General features: G+C 40.0%; 1 protein-coding gene across 3 annotated transcripts in view; it reads left to right on the plus strand.

Moving 5' to 3' along the window:
- GABRB2 (gamma-aminobutyric acid type A receptor subunit beta2) overlaps window positions 1-19,535 on the plus strand; it is a 441,115-nt gene that overhangs the window by 215,921 nt on the left and 205,659 nt on the right. The window lies entirely within an intron of this gene.

The following is a 19,535-nucleotide window of genomic DNA, read 5'->3' on the forward strand; positions in this document are numbered from 1 at the left end:
GTGGATAACATAGGACGGTTCATCGCCATGAAGCAGAAAAGGAGGATGGCGAACGCAAGAAGAGAGGAGAAAATGGATCAAGACCAGCAACACCCATCGGACCGAAACACCCTGTAGTATAATAAAAGGTCTTTTTGCAGGGCAGCTTGAAGACTTACAGTATATGCAGTATTCTAGAATGCTGTAACACAGGGCTGAAAGGTGTTGGCCGTAGGCTATATGGGAAAAACCAGCTGAAAGGTTTTCTTTAAAATTTTGCTAAGGGAATCAGGGATTTTTTACTTTCTTCTAGACGAGAGTTAATTGGAGACAATCCTTTCAATTTTTATACTGAAAGAGAAAGTCACATATAAAGTATGTAAACAACCCTTAACATTTATAAAAAAGCCTGAATATTTAGTTCCTGTATGTAAGGAAATATCAATACTTCATTATTATCCAGAGGTAAAAAATAGTATATAATACAAACTACATAAGTGTGCAGATCCAGACCTATAATAATGCCATTGTCCATCTCATATAGCTGCCAAAGAAAAATCAAAAACTTTCACAATGAGTGTAAAGATTACATGCCACACAAAAGCTATAATAAAGAATGCAGTTTCAATAAATTGCTTAAAAAAGAAAATATGGGCAAAAAATGAAGAGAAAAGACAAGAAAATAAAGTCCAAGTGGGCATAATTCATGAAAACAAAACCATGTAATAGCTGCCGTGTGAGTGCAGCTGTCTACAGATATCAAGAGGGTAAAATGGGTTTGTCAGAGTGCCAGGATTTCATTTTTTTTTTTTTTTTTTTGCCATAGTCACACTTTCGAAAAAAGTGCAGTAAGAAGTGATCAAAACATCCTTTGTCCCCCCCAGAATGTGATCAATAGAAACATTAGATCACCACACCAAAAACAAGTGGTCACACAGCTCAGGTCTCGGAACACTATAATAGGTTTGTGTCTCACCTAATGGCAACATAAGCCCATTTTGTTCTCTACAAATTCCTGATGACATTTTTTCACCACTTTAAAAAAAAAAATGTTTGGTATTGCTACAGAATATCTGTACTGACCCAATAAAACATGTTACGTTCCCATGATGAGTTTTTGGTGAGTTTTTTCTACGTTGCATATTTTCGAAAAAATGCAAGTACAGTAACCTATATTACTAAATGGGTGCAGAAAATTTGCAACATCAACATCTCACCAAAAGCTCATTGTGGGAATGTTGCCTTATTCTCGTAGCTGATACTTACCGTATATACTCGAATATAAGCCGAGATTTTCAGCCCGTTTTTTCAGGCTGAAAGTCCCCCTCTCGGCTTATATTCGAGTCATATACACCGGGGGGTCGGAGGGGGAGAGGGGGCGGGGGTGTCAGGTCATACTTACCCGTCCTGACGCTGTCTCTTGAGCCCCCAGCTTCTCCGCGCTCTCTGTTCCTGCCTTCAGCGGTCACGTGGTACCGCTCATTAAAACTCATGAATATGCGCATATTCATAAGTTTTAATGAGCGGTATCACATGACCGCTGAACGCAGGAAGAGAGAGCGCGGAGAAGCTTGGGGCTCAAGCGACAGCGTCAGGACGGGTAAGTATAGCGATACTCACCTGTCCTGCGTCCATGGCTGCTTGCTGCTGTCTGTCATCGGTCAGTGACTTGAGACAGCAGAGGGCGCGGTGACGTGATTAGTGCGCGCCGTGCCCCCTGCAGTCTGAACGTCACTGACTGATGACGTGGCAGATAGCGGTGAGCAGCCATGGACGCAGGACAGGTGAGTATCTGACACCCAGCGACGGAGAGGTGAGTATGTCATTTTTTTTATTTTTACATGCTGCAGCAGCGGCAGCACATGGGGGAATAATCTTTAGGAGCTTCTAATGGGGGCAGTATATGGGGGAATAATCTATGGAGCTGCTTATGGGGGAACAATATGGAGCTTCTTATGGGGGCAGCATATGGGGGAATAATCTATGGAGCTTTTAATGGGGGCAGTATATGGGGGAACAATCTATGGAGCTTCTTATGGGGGCAGTATATGGGGGGAATAATCTATGGAGCTGCTTATGGGGGCAGTATATGGGGGAACAATATGGAGCTTCTAATGGGGGAAGCATATGGGGGAATAATCTATGGAGCTTCTAATGGGGGCAGTATATGGGGGAACAATCTATGGAGCTTCTTATGGGGGCAGTATATGGGGGAATAATCTATGGAGCTGCTTATGGGGGCAGTATATGGGGGAACAATATGGAGCTTCTAATGGGGGCAGCATATGGGGGAATAATCTATGGAGCTTCTAATGGGGGCAGCATACGGGGGAACAATCTATGAAGCTTCTTATGGGGGAACAATCTATGGAGCTTCTTCTGGGGACACCATATGGGGGAATAATCTATGGAGCATTTCCCACCCTAGGCTTATACTCGAGTCAATAAGTTTTCCCAGTTTTTTTTGTGGCAAAATTAGGGGGTCGGCTTATACTCGAGTATATACGGTATGTTAGCACTAGCGATTCCTATGGAGCAGCACACTCACAACACTTATAAATTCACTTTTTTTGTTCAGGAGTCTGGTAGATGATGTTTAAATATAGTTTTAATACAAACATAAGTATTACCGTGGCCTAATTAACCTGCAGTAGAATTGTCCTCATGTTCTGCTTACATTTTTGCTTGCGCCACAATAGGCGGCATTATTTTAAAGAACGAAGGACATTATATTGCAGACTAAGTAACAAAGGTGTAGTAAAACATTGGTAACTACAAACTTCAGCGAATAATATTAATACTGGAAAGCAAATAGTGGCTTTTTCCTCTTGGGAGATATGATAAATGGCCACTATCAGCACAGCACTAATTAGTACAATTATTCAAATTGATCCTTGGCCACATCTGAGCATAAAAATGACAAAATACCCCGAATAGTTGGCGCGCCGGATAGGTTGATAGCATCATTTGTACATAACACATGGTAGATATTAATACAAATGGAAGCAGAATGAACTTAAGGAATCTTCATTGTGTTGATGCGCCATTATTAGCAGGAAATGTTTGGCGTCTCTGGCAATTTACAAACTGTCTAAACATTTTTCTGCTCACATATTATACAGTTGTATTAGTGTTTGGAATAAACCGTTTCTTCCCCTAATTAAACCCATAAGTGAGTAGATTAATCATGGCTGTCCACATAGAACAAATGCTAATTCAAATTCACTTCTACCATTTTGATCATATTATACAATATTTATTATACAATTTATTTACCTGCACGTGAATGGTTGTCACTGCTCATCAAACCGATGCTGGAAACCTGTCACCAGAAAAAAAGCACAAATAACCTGCAAATATATGGTTAATCTGCAGGTTTGTAGCGTTATTGACCAGTCCGGCACCCGCACTTAGCCAAATACTGCGGGGAGAAATTTAACTTTATTCCCCCTAGTAGCGGTTCATTCGGCACCAGCGCTTGTTCATCCACCGCTCTGTGTATAGAGAGCAGCGGCTGTAACAGTTCCCCCCCAGCCCTGACTGACACTGGCTCTGTATTGGGGCTATAACAAAAACGGGGACGCTGCTGGGGAGAATAATGTTCATTTTCTCTTTTCAGGATTCATGCAGGTTAGTAACATTGTTATACCCCAGCAGGTGTTATTAAAGAGGACAAATCAATCTTTATAAATGTATTTTATTGATTAATTGAATTAATATAAAATCAACACAAAACATGGACATATTAAAATGCAAAAAACTGTGCAAAAGTAGCTCATGAAGGGGTAAGGGTATATCCACTACAGAAAAGTGTCCTTCCTGACAGGAAAACGGTACACTGATATCAATTTTAATGTCAGAGTTTGTCCCTATATATCTACTTTAGTGTTTTATGATTCTTATTAATTGATCAAATATATCCAAATAAATATAGCACAAAAATCATGATTAAGTATATATTTAAAGTGCTAGTGCGATTAGTAAATACATGAAATGTAGAATAATTAGAAGCATGATTGGAGCAAACTATAAGTACATTGTACCAATGAAATCAAAAACTTTATACAAATGAAATTAACACAGAATATTGTATGGGGTTTTAGAGCATACAGACATCTGATTACAGGACATAGTGATAGACATCATAGTAAAGTGTACATACCACTTCCCCCTTTCACCACTCTAACGTTTCGCCACTGCTTCATCAGAGAGTGTAGATATATATTGTAATAACACTATTAACACCTTAAAGACCACTGATACGCCTTTTAACGGCGGCAGTTAAGGGTACTTATTCCTCAGCGCTGCTTTTTAACAGTACTGAGAAATAAGTGCATAGTGCCTCCCAGCATTGGAAAATCTCCGGGGTCTCGGCTTCGTTATAACCGTCCCCATTCCCGTGATCACCATTGCTCACCGAATAACAGCAATCTCAAAAAAAGTCTGATTTTCCATTAATTTCTCTCTCTTCTAATATGATCTAGCATACCAGAGAAGTGGGGTCCCTTGAGTCCCACCAGTATCTCTGCCATCCCAGGACCCTCCTTCTCTATCTCCCAGCCCTCCGTGTACTCTTCCTGGAAGAAAATTGCCGGCACATGCGCAATTCGCCCACAGAGATCTGTTGGCCACTACCCAGCAACAATAGGAGATTTTTCCTGTTGGTTCATTTTGATCACTGTGTTAGAACTTAACACAGTGATCAAAATAAAAAAAGTAAATCAAACCCCACCTTTGTCACCGGCTTGGTTAGATAAAAATAATAAAATAAAAATGTTTTAATTTTTTCTATTCTTTGCGGTTAGGGTTGAGGTTAGGGTTGGGGGTTAGGGATGTTTTGGGGTTAGGATTGTGTTGGGGTTAGGGTTGTGTTAGGGTTTTTGTTGTCTTGGGGCTAGGGTTGTATTGGGGTTACTGTTGTGTTGAGGTTAGGGGTGTGTTGGGGTTAGGGTTGGGGTTAGAGCTGTGTTAGGGTTGGAGTTAGAATTGGGGTTTTTCCACTGTTTGGGCACATCAGGGGCTCTCCAAAAGCGATATGGTGCCCACCATCGATTCCAGACAACTTTGCATTCAAAAAGTCAATCAGCGCTCCCTCCCTTCTGATCCCTGCCATGCACACAAGCAGTGGCTTTTCCTCACATACGGGGTATCGGTGTACACAGCTGAAATGGCACAAAAAAAATTATGGTCCATTTTCTCCTGACACCCTTGTGAAAATTAAAAAGTTTGGGTCTAAATTAAACTTTTTGTGAAAAAAGTAAAATGTTAATTTTTTCCTTCCAACATTGCTTTAGTTCTCGTGAAGCACCTGAAGGGTTAATGAACTTCTAGAATGCGGTTTTGCACACCTTGAGGGGTGCAGCATTTAGAATGGTGTCACCTTTGGGTATTGGGTCACTTCAAATGTGAAATGGGCTCTAAAAAAATGCTTTTGTAAATTTTGTTGGAAAAATGAGAAATCGCTGATCAACATTTAAACCTTCTAAAAAAAGTGTTCCCAAAATTGTGCTGATGTAAAGTTGACATATGGGAAATGTTATTTATTAACTATTTTGTGTGACATGACTCTCTAATATAAGGGCACAAAAATTAAAAGTTTGATAATTGCTAAATTTTCTAAATTTTTTTGCTAAATTTCCGTTTTTTTTTTTCATAAACACAAGTCTTATCGAAGAAATTTTACCACTAACATGACATACAATATGTCACGAAAAAATAGTCTCAGAATCGGTGGAATCCATTGAAGCATTCCAGAGCTTATAACCTTATAAAGTGACAGTGGTCAGAATTGTACAAATTGACCTGGTCATTAAGGTCAAAATTGTCTCGTCACTAAGGGGTTAACCTGATGATTATCTGCAGGTTAATAGTTTTTTTTTCTGGTGATAGGTTCCCTTTAAAGAGGTTAAAAATGAAAGATATACTGACACTATATTTATATAAGAAATGTTTAACTTTTTTAGTGGCTTTTATTGTTTTTTGGAACTTTAACGAGGATCTGTCAGCTCTCTTGGCATGTCTGACAGTGTCGGTGTTCCCAGTAAAATAACAATCCAGGAAATTCTTTTTTAGAACTCTGTGATGTGCTATGCCTTGGAAATGCATGATGAAATAGATAACTATGTTACCATTCACCATATATTTAATAGTAATAATAATAAAACATCACCAAAAAAGGAATACTGTAAAATGTAAAATATGAAATACCATCTTAATGAAAAACATATAAAATTACTAAATGCAAAGAGCAAATAAAATTAGAATCTGCACATAAAATATAGGAGGCCTTTAAAAATAACTGTGTATGAGGTACATCAACAAAGACCACTTCCACTAGACAAAGCAAAGAAGTGAGTAAGGTGGTCCTCATTACTTTTCTTCTGACCAGTTTAGCTGTGGATATTCGTTGTTTCAAGGCAGAAGAAGACTTGACACCATTGAAATTTGTTGCTGGAGAAGGATGCAATTAATACCATGGCAAGAGGAACAAACAAATCAATTTTGGAACAAATCAAGCCAGACATGTCACTCAAAGCAAGGATCACCAAGCTTCAACTTGCCTACTTTGGACACATCATATGAAGTGATCATGCAAAGAGAAAAATGGAGCAGACAGGTGAATAAAGTAAAAAAATAGTCATCTTTATTAAATAAATACAGACAAATATAGAGACAAGTAATAATGAATAAAGTAATGAACATGACAATGCCGCAGGATAAAAGAACAGAAGCACCCGGACACAAAGGCAACCATAATGCAAGTCGTGGAGTACAGATATAAGTAACTAGATAGTAAATATCGCCACACAGGATCCACCTGGACAAGACAGCACCGCAGAGTGTAAGTGTGGAGATATCCAAAAGGCGCTAAATGCGCCAAATGTAGAGAGCGGTATCTTACCACAGGTGGAGGCAGAGGCTGTGGAGGTCCGGGGCCAGGTTAGGGGCAAGCTTTATTCACCTGTTTGCTCCATTTTTCTCTTTGCATGAACATTTTGCTATTGGAGTGGGTGCTTTGTGGCCCCTTGCCTTGGGGGGGCTGTCTTGATACAGCCTCACCTTTTTTGACATTTGGATAATGTCACTGAGGTTTGTGTATTTATCATATGAAGTGAGTAATCAATGGAAAAGGACCCCATGGTTGGAAAAATAGGAGGACCAAAGCAAAGAGGAAGAAGAGCAACTCGGCTTCATACTATCAAAATAACAGCATTGAAGACCTTGACGGACCTATATAGAATTGCACTAGGTCAATCTTCCTACAGCTGTTTTGGACAGCAGTTTCATCTAGTTAACATCCCCTGCAGTGTTATTTTCAACATATTCCTTGGGCAATTATTTGTACTTCATCAATATGTGTGCAAATTGTAAAGCGCTGCGGAATATGTTAGCGCTATATAAAAATAAAGATGATTATTATTATTATTATTATTATTAATATCTATACTGCAGTGGGGTTTTCTTCTGGTCTCTGTTGAAGAACACAATTATTTTTGAGGTCCTCTTCTTTTCTAAGTGCAGATTATAATTCAGTCTGCATTCATTAGTTTTTTGGTATTTGGCTATTTGTATACGTTTTTCATTAAAGACTGTATTTTATATTTTATATCTTTCAATATTCATTGGTTTTTGAAGTCGTATTGTAACTTTTCACTGGAAGATTTACCATATGTTTATGACAGGGATGTCTTAAAATTTATATTACTTGCATCTATACATTTATAAAGTTTATATAAGTTAGAGCACAAACTGTGTAAAAAAAAAAAAGTAATAAAAACCCCTTTAACACCTTAATGCCATGGCCATTTTATTTTTTTTTTTATTTTCATTTTTTTCCTCAAGCCATAATTTTTTTATATTTCCATCAGTATAGCTGTATGAAGGCCTGGTTTCTTTGCAGAATGAGTATTATTTTTGAACAAAACCATTAATTTTACCATATAGTGTAATAGAAAATGAAAAAAAAAAAAGTGCGATCAAATTGCAAAAAAAGTGCAATTCCACTTTTTTTTTTTTACCATGTTTACTATATGGTAAAACTGATGTGCCATTATGATTCTCCAGGTCAGTACGAGTACAGAGACACCAAACATGTATAGTTTTATTTTTTATTTAAGTGGTGAAAAAAATCTGAAATCTGTATGAAAAAAAAGTATTAATGTTTGTCATCAATTTCTGAGACCCATTGCATCTCCATTTTTCTTGATCTGGGGATCGGTGAGGGCTTATTTTTTGCGCCCTGAGCTGACATTTTTATTGATACCATTTTGTGGGTAAATAGAATGTTTTTATTGCCTCTTATTGCATTTTACTGCAATGCGACGACCAAAAAAACGTAATTCTGGTGGTTCAATTTGTTTCCTCATTACGCTGTTTACCAATCGGATTAATTTACTTTACATTTTGATAGATTGGACATTTCTGAATTCAGCGATACCAAATATCTCTATTTTTTCTATTTTTTTATTATTTTCAATGGGGCAAAAGGGGTGTGAGTTAAACTTTTCTGGGTCTTTTTATGTTTTTTAAAACTTTTTTCTTTTTACACTCTACTTTATTTAAGGCCATGTTCACACATTGAGTGTTTGTTGAGTTTTTTTTACCTTAGTATTTGTAAGCCTAAACCAGGAGTCAGTGAAAAATACAGAAGCGGTGACATGTTTCTACTTTTCCTTTGATTGTTCCACTCCTGGTTTTGGCTTACAAATAATGATGTGAAATACTGACCAAATGCTAAATGTGTGAATGTGACCTAATAGTCCCCTTAGGAGACTTGAAGTTGTGATCATCTGATCGCCTGTGCTATACATAAAATGGTTTCAGCACTGCTATGTATAGTAGAAATCACAATCTCCTATGAACACTGGCTATAACCTGGCGTTCACATAAGTATTGTAATGACAGGGGTCTGCTGCAGAACCCTGGCTGTCATGACAACCCAGTGGCTGGATGAAAGATGTAAGAGTCTGTCTGGATCCCAGAATCTCAGCTTTTATGCACACATTCATTACCAGCAAACAGGTCACCAGTGAGGATGTAACCTTTAGTAGCCATTCAAACCCATTTGTGTCAACTTCTGTGCTTGTTATCAGGCCAAAATTACCAGGGTATGTCAACTTTTCATCAGGGTCATTTGGATGTTTTGAGCTGTCATTATGATTTAAAAAAAGAAAACAGTAGTTTGACAATAAATGGCTTCATCCAACCACTAACCATGAGTGGAGAAAAAGTTTTGGTGTTACCATTCTTATTCTCCGAATTAAAGCCAAGAAAGCAAAAATTCTGCCGGGGTATGTGGTTGTAGCCAAAAAGTTTAATTTTGGTCTCATCACTCCAAATTACCTTGTTCCAGAAGTTTTGAGGCTTGTCTCTGTGCTGTTTTGTGTATTGTAGGTGAGGTATTTTGTGGCATTGGCACAATATAATGGCTTTCTTCTGGCAACTCGACCATGCAGCCCATTTTTATTCAAGTGAATATTTATTGTGCATCTTGAAACAGTCACACCGCTTGTTTTCAGAGAGTCCAGTATTTCAGCTGATGTTATTTGTGGATTTTTCGTTGCATCCCGAACAATTTTCCTAGCAGTTGTGAACGACATTTTTGTTGGTCTACTTGACTGTGGTTTCATTTTTACAGAGCCCTGATTTTCCATTTGTTAATCACAGTTTGAACGCTGCTGACTGGCATTATCAATTCCTTGGATAGATCTTTGTATCCCTATTCTGTTTTATACAGTTCAACTAACTTTTCCCGTAGATCCGTTGACAATTCTTTTGCTTTCTCCATAACTCACAATCCAGAAACATCAGTGGCTGGATGAAAGATGCAAGAGTCTGTCTGGGTCGCAGAAACTCACTCAGCTTTTATGCACTCTCACTGATTACAAGCAGACAGGTCAGAGGTGGGGAAGTTACCTTTAGTAGCCAGTCAAACCCATTTGTGTCAACTTCTGTACATGTTATCAGGCCAAAATCACTAGGGGTGTATGAACGTTGGATCAGGGTCATTTGGATGTTTGGGTTGTCATTATGATTTTAAAAGAGAAAACACAGTAGTTTGACAATAAATGGCTGAGGTATGTGGAACGCCCCACAGGGCCGGGGAACTCGGTACCGGGCCTTTCAGGCTCTTTTACGGGGGAAAGTGTCACGGCGGTGATGGTGACCCGGTCTGTGGCCCTGGGTGTCCAATAAAGAAGGTGGAAGTTTAAATGAGGGGAAAGATGGTGGGATAATTAATTGGGAAAAGGGGAATCGTGATGCCACCCGTGGTACTCGGCTAGGGTAGCTGACGCTGCGATGCAGATCCACTGGGATGGTGTTAAAGCAGCCAAGATGGTGAAGCTCTCCACGGGCAGAGCTGTGTCCCAGGGCAGTTGAGATGGTACTTGTGAGCCAGTGACGGTGGTGGTGTATGCAGTGTATGGCAGGCGAGTTGTAAATGACTCCAAGGACACAGTTAGGTGCAGTTTCTGTTTTTTTTACTCGCAAGACTTGTGTACAAGATGACCGGCTTGGTACTGTGTCCTCCGAGGGAGGGGTCCAGCAAACTCCCAGGTAGATCAACAGAACGAAAAAAGAGGGGGAGAAGCCAGCGCTGCTTGTGGTCAGAACGTAATACATAAAGTGTGAAAACACACATTGGTTTCTATCTGTATTCAAAAATGAGACATTTAGCAAAAAATTGATCAATTGTTTGAGCTACCACGCCACTTCAAGGCAGTCTCATATGGGGAGTCCTACTCTACGTTTTTTATGTTCGCTGTGCCATTGCGGCCTCCTAAATGTATAAAAGCAAGACCTCATTACATGCACACTGTAGATCAACAGAACACCTGTTCATGACTCCTCTTTGTGTTCTCCTCTCTAGGCCGTGTCTCTGCGCTGATCTCTCCCTTCCTTTCTGCCCTGCGCCTTCACAAGCAGTGTCCCAAGTCGGCAGTTACGGATCACACCGGGTGACGTGGGTCAGGCCCCGGGGTCCTTTATCCCTACTGTTGCCTTTTTGCGGAATGTTTGTGGTTGTGGCTGAGGCACATAAAGTTACCTCAGCCTCCGGCTTTCTAGCTGAGCCCTGCAGTTCTCCACTAGCTTCAGGGGCCGGCCCCCTCACTCTGGCCTGGTCCTTCCTTTCCAGGATACAGGCCCTACGGTTGACTTTCGCACTATCCGTGCCTCTAGGACCCCTTCCTTCAGTCTAGGAGCTTGGTCAAGATGTTTCTCTCTTCTCTGACTCTCAGTCCTCTTACGGCAATCCTGCTCTTACGCTGCCCTGTCACCGACTGACCCTTTCTACACCAAACTCTTTACCTCAGACTAGCTCCACCCACCAACTGTCACCTTTCTCTCTCTAATTGGATGCCCACAATCACTCCACTATCTAAGCTCCTCCCACTCTACCTACCGTCCACACTAACCCCCCAACACCCTTTCCTGGCCAGTCTGGGATGAGGCCATCCTCCCGAAGGGTACACCCAGATTCCCTGACTAAACTAGTTTGTGTTGGGTACAAGTGATAGGAGTCCTGGGTGGTGATCCCTCCTTACCTGAGGGTGGGATACCACACCTCTGGATGAGGTGCAGTACATCTGTGGCGACCGGACCCTCAGGGGCGCCACATATGTAAACTTTTGAGCACAACTGTAGAAGAAAAGGAGCTGTAGATGAAAAGGAGCTCTAAATTTTAAACAGGTGCAAATACAATGGTTTTGATCCATTTTCTGAATTGTGCATTTATTACTATTTTTTAGCTAAAATTGTTAATTACTTTACTCTCACTGACCTGATCCCATAGAGTATGGCTCATCTATAGTCAGAAGGACATATATAGGACATTGAACAAGTAGATTTAGAATTATTTTAGCTCCACTAATAGATAATAGAAATTAATCATTTTTGCCCATTTTAATATCAAGTGAGTTCATTTTCAATAAAATCTCCCACCAGCTCAGAGTGGATTGAAGATTGGAGATAGAGCCTGAAAAGGTGAAAACTGGTAAAAAATGCAGGATGTAATTCATATAATGGTCAGATACAGAGTTATTGTTCATGTACACATAGGACAGCTTCATCTGAAAAGTTACTTCTAAGTACAGCTCTCCTTTAAACCACAGTCAGCTGTGAAAATGTCTTGTGGCAGTTGTTGCTCTTGTGGCAGTAGCAGTGTACAGAGCTGGCTGTATACAGAGTAGTGGTCATTCTCAGGTACTGCAGCCAAACTCCCACTGACGTAAATGGGAGCTGAGCTGCAGTACCACAATATGTTCCACCTCCATTCCACTGTTAACTGTTTACCTCCGGCCACAGTGAGAGATCCCAGCCATGCCAAGGTTGGATGTGCTTTTGGACAGATTCCTTTTTATTGCATAGCCTATTAAAACTATATATTCTAATTTTGTTACATATTTAAAGGGCTTAATAGCTTTATGGATTTTCGGGTGTGCAGAACACCAAGCAGATGGAGATACAATGATAGCTTGTGTATGTGCTGAATCCAGCCGTATGTATAATGTAATACCGTAAAATGACCTTCCGGGCCGATTATACAATAATTTAAAGACATACATTACTGGTAGCAGGAAAAAAAGAATTGGAATGGTTTTTATATGTTCACACGAAAATCTAGGTAGGTTATTACCGTAACGCTGATCCACTGACAGAAATAATCAATCTTCCTCTGTATCGAGGGAATAGAAAAGGAACCTTTTCGTCACCACAGATCTATGTCCCGAAAACATCCTTACCATTGTTATTGAAATATGGATTTATGTATAGAAAATTGTAATTGGAATTCTATATCCGAACATGATAATGCTTGAGTAATAATAATAGACTGGTACCTGGTGCTAACCGGGCTTTAGAAACACTATTCTTCTGCAAAGATTTCAGTCTTCTTTATTCTCTTGCATGGGGTAATGTAAAATTAGCAATAGTTTATTTTCTTCCACAAGTTTTGACATAAGAATAGAGAACATGGCTACTACTGGTATCTGTGTTCCACATGGAATGTGTCAGATTTTACATTTAACCCCCCAGGTGATTTTTTTTTGTTTTTGCGCTTTTGTTTTTTTTTTACCCTTCCAAGTGCCATACATTTTTTTTTATTTTTGCATTAAAATAGCCATATTTTTTGTGGGACTCCATTCACTGTATCATATAATGTATCAAACAAGGAAAGAAAAATTCAAGTTGAGTGAAAAAAAAAAATGTAATCCTGCCATTGTTTTGTGGTTTTTATTTTTAGGGTGTTGATTGTGCAGTAAAAATTAGTTTTCACCATCGTCTGAGATTGTCTGAGTTTGTTCTGTTTTTCTGTCAGAAATGCAGTGAGAAGATTTGTGTTGCGCATGGCAAACTGATGTTTTCTTTATACCATTTTGGGTTATATACGTTTTGACTGCGTTTTTGGGGGGAATTATTGTGACCAAAGCAATTCTAGCGTTTGAATGTTTTCTTACGGGATTTACCATAGGAGTTAATCAATTTAATATTCTCATAGAGCAAACTTTTATGGACATGGAAATCTCAAATATGTTTACTGTATTTTCCTATTTTGAACGAAGGAATATAGGGGTGATTCAAAATGTGTATTTCTTAAATTTCAAAACTTTTTTTTTATTTCTGTCATATGTTTTAGTGCCATTTAGGTTGTTGCAGGAGGAAGAAGTTGATATCAGCATGATCACATCACTTATATGTCTCTGTTATCTGTACATGATACGTCTGACCAAATACTGAATGTGTGAACATTGCCTTAAAGTGAATGTCACAACGCTTCAATACCCAGTTGAGCGTTAATTAAGTTGACAGTATGCAGCTAGACAAAGTGATGCAAACCTAAACCAGGCTGCAATGCAGACACAAGATCTGCAGCCCGTTGAAATAATTTGTGATGTCAAGAGACAGACACTCTCCAGTCTAAAATTAATGGCCTAACATGACAATAGGCCATCAGTATTCTGATCTTGAAAAAAACACTTTTGAGACCAATTTAAAGAGGTTGTCCACTACTTTGACAAACCCTTCTCATTCCTCATGTGTTGCCCCTTTAAAATGAAAACATCAATTATTCCGGTGCCGGCGCTGTTCCAGTTCGGTATGTCATGTTAGCCCTGCACTCAATCATTTCTGGCGTCACTGTCCCTACCTTTGGACAAATCAAACATCAAGAAGAAGTCATAGAGCAGCTGCAGCCCTGGCTTGATTTTGATATTCAATACGTCCAAAGGCAGAGATAGTGACGCTGATGCTGATTGGGCTCAGGGCTTGTGTGATGTCACAACTTCACGTGAGCCCCAGGAATCTAAGTGCCGACACAGCTGGAACAGCGCCGGCATAGGAATAAGTATAGATTTTTTTATTTTAACGGAGCTAAACATTAGAAATGAGAAGGGGTTGTCTTAGTAGTGAACAATCCTGTAGAATAGAAACTAGGGTCTCATATATGGAAAACCAGAGAAAAAAGACCCTTAAAATTAACTTTTATTAATAAGCTTAAAAAGGACTCAACAAAGGACCTACACAGATATCAAAACAACATGGCAAAAGATATATAGATATGAACATATTTAGTAGGTAGAAAATAGTCATGTCAAATTAGTGGCAACCTATCCTTATAGTAAGGAAAAATACCTCAAAGGATAAATGACTACTGTTCCTACGTGCCATACAAAAATACAGTTTGTGAATAAAGTTTAAAAATAGTGCACAAAATAGAAACCACATATATCCAAGGTGTAGCTTACATGTCATGATGGTGTTGGGACTATGGGCACCAACCAGGTCTCTATTAATAAGGGCGCCCTAGTCTATCTCTCGCCCCGAGATTATTCCTAAAGGTGGAAACGCTGGGTTCAAGTGCCTTGCTATGCTCCTATATCAACAATGATCTGTCGCATGCCCTACCCTGGGAATTGGGAAGCTGAAGTGTATAGGAGCACAATAACCAGACAAACAAGGGAAGACGGACAGGAATAAATGAAAATGCCAACCACACAAAATACACTCACCAAACAATAAAGTGGGATACAGGGATACAGGGGAGTTAAAGGAAGAAGAAACCAAATAGGAGAGGATGAAGTTGTGCACACAGACAGAACTCCAAGCAACAATCCCCTGAACAAATTCCAAACACCAGCTCTTACTCCAGCCATGAACTACACCTCCAATTCCAGAACCAGGCAGTAAGAACTAACACTGGCAATTCCTAAGTGCTAGAGGCAAACATATATAGCAGAGGGGAGAAGCCAACACTGAACAGCTGAGACAATCCGAGTAGGAAAGCTCCTGGAGCTTCAACAGAACAGATTAACCCTTGCACCATTAAAAACCTGCTATGTTTAACGTGATGGAGAAGTTCTAACCAGTGCAGGAGTTTGTGAAACCATACACTGCAATTTTCTGGCCCCTCTCTGTCAGGCTATCCCTATGAAATTACAGCTCTTGGGGCCAACACTAGATCTGTAAATAAACACTAATCATGTGCTTTCTGTAATACTTATGGGGCAGATTGCTCTTTAGTTCCCCTCAGGTATCAGGATCAGTTGGCACTGCTACCTCTTTACCACCAATTGTTTGACTCTTCCAAATGTCTAACATGTAAGTGGTAGTAGGGGAATGTAGCAATACTTTTCTGTAGTGCATTTTTACAAGACTATTTGCAAACTACTCCCTTGAAAACTGTCAATTCAGCTCTTCTGTAATTTTTGTTGTGCAGGCTGATAACTATCTAAAGTAGGTTCATTTTCAAAATCGAATTTAAACAAAATTTAACCTTTGGATTTGCCTAAACTGAAGAACCTCTCAAAGAAATTGTAGAGGGATTTCAAATGTTGCCAATTTATGAAGACCTACTATTCACACCTAGAAGAAGAGCGAGCTGAACCTGAAGGTCGCATGAGGGATTGAAGAGGAATAGGACTGCAAGCTTCTTTTTGTCTTTATGTGTTATGTCTAGCATGTGGGCCAGGAAAGTAGATCTGAGTTTTACTTTTTTTTTAATGATTAAAAAAGTCTATCAGCACAAAATGAAGGTTCAGACCAAGCACAGGCACTAGGTGCACCCTTAAAATAGCCAAATTGTTCAGTGAATCTAGTTATTTCACAACTATCTCTACTTTCCTCTTCTTTAGTTGAAAGCTCCAGAGAAAGATAAGAGGTGCATATAATTGCTTGGCCATGTCAAAGGTTCATTATGCACCTGTGACAAGTTTGAATAGATATTTTGTATTTAATGGTCCATGGGACCCTGTAAAAAATCTTATTACAACTGTTTTCTTACTATCATTAACAATTTTAATTTAAGTAAAAAAAATCTGTTGTGAAAGTCCTCGCTACGACTTGTAGATATCAGGCTTGTTGAAGGACTGGATTTTGTGGTGTTAAGCATCAGCCTAATAAATATCATTATTTCCTCATCTCAGACTATGTAAGCTTTGCAAACAAGCTGGTGAAGTGGTTCCATTTTCATTTAAAATATGAATACATTCATTGTATTATATTTTACAACGCTCCATTCTATAGTATAAACTAGCAGTGAATTATGTGCAATCAGTGTGACCTTTACTTTGCTCATGGGTAAATCTAGTCTATTATGTTACCTACTTTTCACATTCCCTGTTTCAAAATGATGATGTGTAATTAAAGATATGCAGTAAGATAAAATATAAAACAAAGCCAGTAAAAAAGTAAGGACATGAAAATGCTGCTGGCACACATGATTATTTGCATTTATAATGTAGCTACAAACAATAGATGAAGTAAAAGCTGTGAGTGCCATAATTTGATAGATAATAACTAAATAGATGATAGAAAAGTAATTTGATATATAGGTAGTAGATAAATAAAAGATTGAGACATGTTAGATAGTAGATAAATAAAAAATACTGTATATACTCATGTATAAGCCGAGATTTGCAGCACATTTTTTGTGCTGAGAATGCCCCCTCTTGGCTTATACATGAGTCATTGTCCAGAAAGCCAGCGGGGAGGGGGAGCGGCAGGAGCAAGCGGCTGTGGCACAGTGACAGCTGCAGCCGCCGGCTAACAGAAGACATCATACTCACCCTCCTCGCACCGTCGCTGCATCTCCGTCCCGATGCCAGCAGCTCTTTCTGTGCTCAGCAGTCACGTGGTACTGCTCATTAAGGTAATGAATATGCACGTATCTCCACTCCCATAGGCGTGGAGTGCATATTCGTTACCTTAATGAGCGGTACCACGTGACCGCTCAGCACAAGAGAGCTGCCTTGCCGGGACAATGGAGCTGCAGCGACGGCGTGAGGAGGGTGAGCAGGATTGGGGGTGTGATCCTTGCATATAATGATGGGGTGGGGGGCGTGAGCCATTCGGGCCCGGGGAGCCAAGCCATGTGGGACCAGGGGAGCCATGCGGGACCAGGAAGCCATGTGGGTCCAGGGAGCCATGCATACAACAAGGGGAGCCACACATACCAGGACAGGATGGGGGGGAGCCACACATAGGACAGAATGGGGGGAGCCACACATAGCAGGACAGGTTGAAGGAGCCACAAATACCAGGACAAAATGGGTGAGGCACATACCACGACAGGACGGGGGAGCCACGCATTGCAGGATGGGGATAAGGGGACAATGCATACCTGGCTTACACTTGAGTCAATAAGCTTACCCAGTTTTCCGTGGCAAAATTAGGTGCCTCGGCTTATACTCGGGTCGGCTTATACTCGAGTATATACGGTAAATAAATAATACAGAGAAATAGATAGACTAATAGAAAGATATGTAGATAAATAGGATGTAGATAATCAATAGATAGAGATATTGATAGAAACTATAAGAGGTTGATAGAGAGATGATAGATAAATAAGAGATGGGTAGATAATAGAAATATACATCATGAAGGGCTTAAATTTAGCACAACAGTGACATTACTTAGAACTCGATGTCCCTCAAAAATTTATGAAAAGGCAAGAATACAAATTAGTCTAGACGTCTGCCAAGAGGCCTACCTATAGCAACATTAAAGGAGCTGCAGGAATTTCTGGCAAGTATTGGTTGAGCACTGCATGTTACAGTAATCTCTCATTTTTTTGTCTGGTCTGTGGGGTATGGTGGCAAACAGAAGGCTTTATAAATGACAATTCCAACAAAGCTTCACAGGCAATGGCCAATCTTGCATAATAAGTGTACCTCCCTCTGTGTCGATTTTATTCAGTGCAATAGGAATACCAGTGGTGCGCTGCTGAAGTCAGACTGTATGGCAACACAAAGAAAAATGAAAAGTGGCACCAGCACATCCTGATATTAAAAGTCCTTTAAAGGGAATCTGTCACCTCATTTTTGGCCTATGAGATGCAGCCACCGCCATCAGGGGCTTATCTACAGCATTCTGTAATGCTGTAGATAAGCCCCTGAAGTAACCTGAAAGATAAGAAAAAGGAGTTAGATTATACTCACCCCAGGGTCCGGTCTAATGGGTGTCGCGGTCCGGTCCGGCACCTCCCATCTTCTAGCGATGACGTCCTCCTCCTTACTTCTGCTGCGGCTTCTGCGCAGGCGTACTTTATCTGCCATGTTGAGGGCAGAGCAGAGTATTGCAGTGTGCAGGTGCCGTGAAAGGTCTACCTGCACACTGCTACTAGGAGCAGGTAGATAATTTCACTATCTCTGATAACCGGGCAGCACGGTGGCTTAGTGGTTAGCATTGCAGCCTTGCAGCGCTGGAGTCCATGGGTTCAAATCCCACCAAGGACAACATCTGCAAGGAGTTTGTATGTTCTCTCCCCTTGTTTGTGTGGGTTTCCTCTGGGTTCTCTGGTTTCCTCCCACATTCAAAATACATAATGATTTAGTGCAAACTGGAAAGCACTGCGGAATATGTTAGTGCTATATAAAGACCATAGCCACATATGAATAGTGATATTTGATACAATAAGTGACTGTAGAAATGAACAAGAAGTTTTAAATGAATGACTTCATATGAACACAGGTCACATTTGATGATACATAATGAGCTGATATCTGGGTATTACTACAAGGTTTCTAATGTTTGAAAAATATAGCATCAGTATAACAGAGTAAGATTATTATTAGAGTTAGATTGCAGTGAAGGCCTGAGGAAAATTAAAGGAAACTGGGTTTAAGGTAAAAATCCTCACCAGAGTATAGGGACATAGGGAGGTATGGGATGTTACAACCTGTGGTTGAGAAAGTCTACTCTATGGTTTGGGGAAGTGATGTGTTTGCAGTTAGAAATCAGAACTGATGCAATTTAATGTGATAGGTATGTGAATGTGGAAGGTGAAGTGTTGACACTATGGCGGGATAAGGACAGTCCAGACTATTGGGAGGTACAAGGATGGCTCCTAGAACCTAATGTCCGAATGGTTCTAGGAGCCTCTGGTCTGTCCTAGTCATCAGTGTCCCACAGACACTGTCAGGTTGGCTCCGTTATATTGATTAAAATGATACCTTGGTTGGGGAAATCCATCTTGTGGTTGTTGTTTAATTTGCATTTGTAGTTTTCAGTTGATGAAATTCTCATGCTTCGCGGCGGAGGGGGGGGTCTTCATGTGGTGC

Source organism: Dendrobates tinctorius, unplaced genomic scaffold (genome assembly GCF_039654945.1).
Source record: "Dendrobates tinctorius isolate UK_male_01 unplaced genomic scaffold, ASM3965494v1 ptg000067l, whole genome shotgun sequence".
Taxonomy (NCBI): Eukaryota; Metazoa; Chordata; class Amphibia; order Anura; family Dendrobatidae; genus Dendrobates; species Dendrobates tinctorius.